At 36.9% G+C, this 6,235-nt stretch overlaps 2 non-coding genes across 2 annotated transcripts; both read right to left on the bottom strand.

Moving 5' to 3' along the window:
* Window positions 1-287: 287 nt before the first annotated feature.
* On the bottom strand, window positions 288-393 carry LOC140893990 (small nucleolar RNA R71). The gene has a single exon (XR_012153547.1). It is a non-coding gene; the product is annotated as a small nucleolar RNA R71 (small nucleolar RNA).
* A 5,083-nt stretch (window positions 394-5,476) lies between these two features.
* Window positions 5,477-5,582, bottom strand: LOC140894033 (small nucleolar RNA R71). The gene has a single exon (XR_012153587.1). It is a non-coding gene; the product is annotated as a small nucleolar RNA R71 (small nucleolar RNA).
* Window positions 5,583-6,235: the final 653 nt, after the last annotated feature.

Below are 6,235 nucleotides of genomic sequence, written 5' to 3'. Positions count from 1 at the left end.
TAATTTTGAGTTGAAGCCAACTCTGATTAATATGGTGCAGCAGAATCAGTTCAGGGGTGCAGCTACTGAAGATCCAAATATGCATCTATGTACTTTTCTGGAGATTGTTGACACAGTGAAGATTCATGGTGTTACTGAAGACACCGTCAAACTACGATTTTTCCCGTTTTCTATTAGGAACAATGCTCGTAGTTGGTTGCAATTACTACCTCTTGGGAGTATCACTACATGGGATGATATGGCTTCTAAATTTCTGGCTAAGTATTTCCCACCTGCTAAGTCTGCTCAGTTGAAAATAGAGATCACTACATTCAAACATCAAGATTTTGAGCAATTGTATGAAGCCTGGGAGCGGTACAAGGAGTTGCTTAGGAAGTGTCCAAACCATAATTTTCCGAACTGGGAATAGATTGAGTTATTCTACAATGGTTTGAATGGGCCAACTCGTATTTTTGTGGATGCTGCAGCTGGAGGTTCAATATTTTCTAAATTTCCTAAATAGGCTTATGAGATGCTTGAGCAAATGACTGTTAACAGTTATCAGTGGCCGAGTGAGAGATCTGCAATAAGGAAGCCTGTTGAAATTCATGAGGTTGATGCATTCACTGCTTTGACTGCTAAGATGGCTACTATTTCTACACAGTTGGCTGCACTGACCAAAGGGAATCAAAGTTCTAATGAGACAGTATCGCTGGCGACTGCCGTAAATTCTGCTGATGGATTTGAGAGTGTGGAGCAAGCTCATTATGTGAACAACAGGAATTACAACAATTATCGAGGTAATCCTGTACCCAATCAGTATCATCCTAGTTTGCGTAATCATGAGAATTTTTCCTATGCAAACAATAAGAATGTGTTGAATCCTCCACCGGAGTTCAATACTCAGAATGGTGAAGGTAAGGCATCGTTGGAAGATTTGGTGAGTAATTTTATTGTAGAATCATCCACAAGATTTAAGAGGAATGAAAATAGGCTTGATAGTATGGAGACACACTTGACCAATGTGAGCGATTCTATGAAAAATCTTGAAACACAAATTGTTCAACTGGCGAATGCATTGAATAATCAGCAGAGAGGTGTGTTTCCTAGCAATACTGAGGTTAATCCAAGGGAGCAGTGCAAGATTATCACCCTTATAAATGGTAAAGAACTTGGGGTTGATGACCCAAAGGAAGTAGATGATGAAGAGGCTGAAGAGATTGTGGTGGAGTCTGAAAAATCTGTTAGCAAAAATTCCAGCAATTCTGCAGTTGTGCATGAGAAACCGCCTGTACCAAAAGCTGTTTTGCCATATCCTCAACGGTTAAAGAAGAAAGCGTTGGATGAGAAGTTTTCTAAGTTTCTTGACATCTTCAAGAAAATTCATATTAATATTCCATTCGCTGATGCTTTGGAGCAGATGCCGCATTATGCAAAATTCTTGAAGGAGGTGATGTCTAAGAAGCGAAAGGTGGAGGAATTTGAGACTGTCAACCTGACTGAACAGTGCAGTGCTATCTTGCAAAAGAAGCTACCACAAAAATTAAAAGATCTAGGGAGTTTCACGATTCCTTGCATTATTGGTTCTTCTAATTTTAATAAAGAACTTTGTGATTTAGGAGCTAGCATTAACTTAATGCCTTTGTCTGTTTTCAGGAGTTTGGGACTTGGAGAGGTGAAGCCCACGACAATCGCATTGCAGCTAGCTGACAGATCTATCACATATCCATTTGGAATCATTGAGGATGTACTGGTAAAAGTAGATAAATTTATTTTTTCTGCGGATTTTGTTGTGCTAGATATGGAGGAGGATGCAAATATGCCATTGATTTTGGGGAGACCGTTCTTGGCTACTGCTGAAGCCAAGATTGATGTGAAGAAAGGTGAGTTGACGATGGGAGTTGATGGTGAGAAGGTGATCTTTAATGTTTATAAGGAGGTTAAAAATTCATCCATGGAAAAAGTGTTCATGATTGAACAATCAAAGAAGATGAAATGTTGCTGCAAAGTTGTTAGTGCTGTAGAATTGCCAAGAGAGAATGATCCGAAGGTAGCAAAGAAAAAGAAGAGAAATAAAGCAAAGATCAAGAAGATTGTTGAATATGTTTGGAGGGTGAAAGAAAAGAAAAAGACCTCCAATAAACTAAGCGCTTCTAGGGAGGAAACCCAAGCTAGTTGTTTTTTGCATTTTTTTTATTTTCTTTTAGTTGTTTTTGTTTTTATTTTTATCATGAGGAAACTAGACATTAATAATGATTTTGAATTGTGTAGGTTAAAAAGTATGGAGCTGAAAGAGTTTAGGAGCCACGCCTGATGAAGAGTTTTGAGTAATTAAGATGGTGCTGAGTACTGACGCTTGTTGCCTAAGGTATGCGTCCCTTGTTTTTAATGAATACTGTACATTGAGGACAATGCACAATTTAAGTTTGGGAAGGTGTTTAAAAATTGTGAAAATTTAAAATTTTTTATGAGTTAGTTGGAGTTGAAGACATGATGTTGTAATTGTATTGGCCTATGATGAAAATAAATTTTGTATGCTGAAAAAGTTATGTTAGCTATATTTAATCTTGAGTTCTCACATTTATGCACGAATGCCATGATTTTCGATACTCCTAGCAATTAGAAAAAAATTATGTGGATTTGTGATGTGGATTAGAGGATTTGATTCTTAACTCTTGTGATTTTTATTTGAAACTGAGGTAGATTTTTAAGATCACAGAAGTGATTTAGGCGTTTTTTTTCGAATCTATTGAGTTTTTTTAACCATTCTATATTCATGAAAAATTCAAAACAAATTGAGTAGCTAAAAAGTTCAAAGAAAAGTAATGGCGGAAAAAGTAAGGTGAGGGGAGGCCTTGAAAAGAAAAAAAATGGATTGAAATTCTAGTCCAAATACAAGTCATAAAGATGGAGATGTATGGAGTATAAGAAAGCCAAGACTAATGTCTGGCAATGCAAATAAAATTTTTTTAGCTACTCATAATCCTGCACAAATTGAAAATATTCAATTCCCTTTGCTTTGCATCATGATTCCTTGTTTGCATTGATATATATATGGATGCTTATCTCCTGCTGATTATGCTTGAGCCTAATGTTAACCGAAAAAGTCCTGTAGATCTGTGTGAGTAAAAGTTGAACTTGGTTGAGAGTATTTTGAAACTTGAGGGCGGAGTTAATGATTTTATGAAGCTTACAGATTGCATGATTTTACCGAAAGTTAGGTGGGTAGATGAGATTGGCAAATCACACACACACGAGAACTCTTGAGAAAATTAGCCGACAAGTGTATTGAATCTTGGAATGTATAAATTCGGAGGTCGACTATATTGCTCATTACTGTTTTGTTCGGGACTAGCAAAAGTCTAAATTTGGGGAGATTTGATAAGTGCATTTTATGCACTTAATTAATATATGATTTGACTTGGATTTTGTGATATATCGAGTGAATATTATGCGTATTTTTTGTTGTTTTTGTGAGTTGCAAGGATTTGAAGAAAAGTAGCAAGAAGAAGCAGAAAGCTGAATTACGGGATAGCAAACTTCAGAAAATTACTGGGAATGTTACAGACATCTAAATCCAATCTCCACCGTTCAAATTGAATTTATGATGTTTTAAAGTTGCTGTCAAAATTTCAGCTCGATCCGACGACTAGAACTTAATTTATGATTTTTACAAAAATGCTGCGCAGATGGTGAAATGGAAGAACAAGTAGCGCCCCAGCTCTAGTTTCACAGTGCTCCAGCGCCCGTAAATTCATGTCCAGAGTGCCCCAGCGCCGTCTTTTGAGCGCTTCATCGCTAGACGTCCGTCATTGAAAAATAAAATACGAAACTTGAGCGCCCCAGCGCCGAATTATTAGCGCTCCAGCGCTGCGCAGTCTCCAATTATATGGAAAGTATTTAATCGAGTTTTAAAAGGGATTTTATGACTTATTCATGAGGATACGAGGGTTTAGAGATTTTTCCAAAGCATAAGACGGCTATTGAGAGTTTTGAAGTGCATAAGAGCTCGAGAATTTGGTACGAAGACTGAAGACAGCGGCATCTGGCGACGGAGAAGTTTCATTCTAATTCGTTCTATTTTCTCTTTGAACTCTACTTTTCTTAGTTTATGGATTGTTGGAAAAACATGTCTTATTTGATTTTGAAGTGCGTTATGAACTAATTTCTTAGTCTAGAGGTAGACGGATCTTGACTGGAAACCATGATTGAGATATTTTGATTTATATATTTGAATTATTCGCACAGTTTATTTTTGTTTTCCTGATTTTAATGCTTTCAATTTACTGGCCATAGATTGAATGATAATTTATTTAGAATCTATCACTTGAGAGAGGAGATTTTGAATACGACATAGGAAAATACATCTTTGATATTTATATTGTTCGAGATGCATATAACTCCATAGAAGTCATTAGAAGAATTTTTGTGCTATTTATCGGATTTAATAATTGAACATTGATAGAGATATTGAGTTTGTTATTGAATACGAATTTCTGCTTGACACTCGAGAGAGGTAGTAGAAAATAATAGGGATTCTTGGCTAATAAATTAGAAGAATTGATAATTAAACAATCATTAGAAATAAATTATGGTGGACAGTCAAGTGAAGTCGAACCTCTAGCATTCATCGCTTATTGAATTTTCGTCTCGTGAACTCGTGGTTATTTAATTTTATTTCTTGCAAATTTTAGTTTTATAAAAATCAAACCACTTTCGTAGCTCTACATAGAATTAGGATTTAATTAGTTGCAAATATTTGATATAATATCATTTATTCATTCTCCGTGGGATCGACTTGGACTTAATTCCTATATTATAACTTGACATCGTGCGCTTGCGAGCGAAAACATGCAACAAGTTTTTGGCGCCGTTGCCGGGGAGTGAATTTTATTTGATTTATATTAAATTGTGCTAATTAGTCTTAATTTTGATTTAGAACATTTTATTTCTTTTGTTGGTTCTAATTTTAATTTTTTCCTGTCTATGCAGTTTATGCGAAAAATCAAAAGTTACAACTCACTGCTCTTTGATCCGGAAATCAAAAAAACTGCTAAAGCTTTGCGAAAAGCTAGAAGAGAAGAGTTGCAACAAATGGCTGAAGAAAGGGAAAGAGCTGTCAATAATGCTCCGGTGCCGATCAGAGATCACTTTCGACCGGTGATCAATACTCATTATTCTGGGATAGCTCGGCAGAACATCACGGCGAATAATTTTGAGTTGAAGCCAGCTCTGATTAATATGGTGCAGAAGAATCAGTTCAGGGGTGCAACTACTGAAGATCCAAATCTGCATCTGCGTACTTTTCTGGAGATTGCTGACACAGTGAAGATTCATGGTGTTACTGAAGACACCATCAAACTACGATTGTTCCCGTTTTCTCTTAGGGACAATGCTCGTAGTTGATTGCAATCACTACCTCTTGGGAGTCTCACTACATGGGATGATATGGCTTCTAAATTTCTGGCTAAGTATTTCCCACCTGCTAAGTCTGCTCAGTTGAAAATAGAGATCACTACATTCAAACAGCAAGATTTTGAGCAATTGTATGAAGCCTGGGAGCGGTACAAGGAGTTGCTTAGGAAGTGTTCAAACCATAATTTTCCGGACTGGGAACAGATTGAGTTATTCTACAATGGTTTGAATGGGCCAACTCATATTTCTGTGGATGCTGCAGCTGGAGGTTCAATATTTTCTAAATTTCCTGAACAGGCTTATGAGATGCTTGAGCAAATGACTGTTAACAGTTATCAGTGGCCGAGTGAGAGATCTGCAATAAGGAAGCCTGCTGGAATTCATGAGGTTGACGCATTCATTGCTTTGACTGCTCAGATGGCTACTATTTCTACACAGTTGGCTGCACTGACCAAAGGGAATCAAAGTTCTAATGAGACAGCATCACTGGAGACTGCCGTAAATTTTGCTGATGGATTTGAGAGTGTGGAGCAAGCTCATTATGTGAACAACAGGAATTACAACAATTATCGAGGTAATCCTGTACCCAATCAGTATCATCCTAGTTTGCGTAATCATGAGAATTTTTCCTATGCAAACAATAAGAATGTGTTGAATCCTCCACCGGAGTTCAATACTCAGAATGGTGAAGGTAAGGCATCATTGGAAGATTTGGTGAGTAATTTTATTGCTGAATCATCCACAAGATTTAAGAGGAATGAAAATAGGCTTGATAGTATGGAGACACACTTGACCAATGTGAGCGCTTCTATGAAAAATCTTGAAACACAAATTGGTCAAC

This window comes from Henckelia pumila, chromosome 3 (assembly GCF_033568475.1).
Source record: "Henckelia pumila isolate YLH828 chromosome 3, ASM3356847v2, whole genome shotgun sequence".
NCBI classification, from domain to species: domain Eukaryota; kingdom Viridiplantae; phylum Streptophyta; class Magnoliopsida; order Lamiales; family Gesneriaceae; genus Henckelia; species Henckelia pumila.
This window is presented reverse-complemented; position numbering and strand designations above follow the sequence as displayed.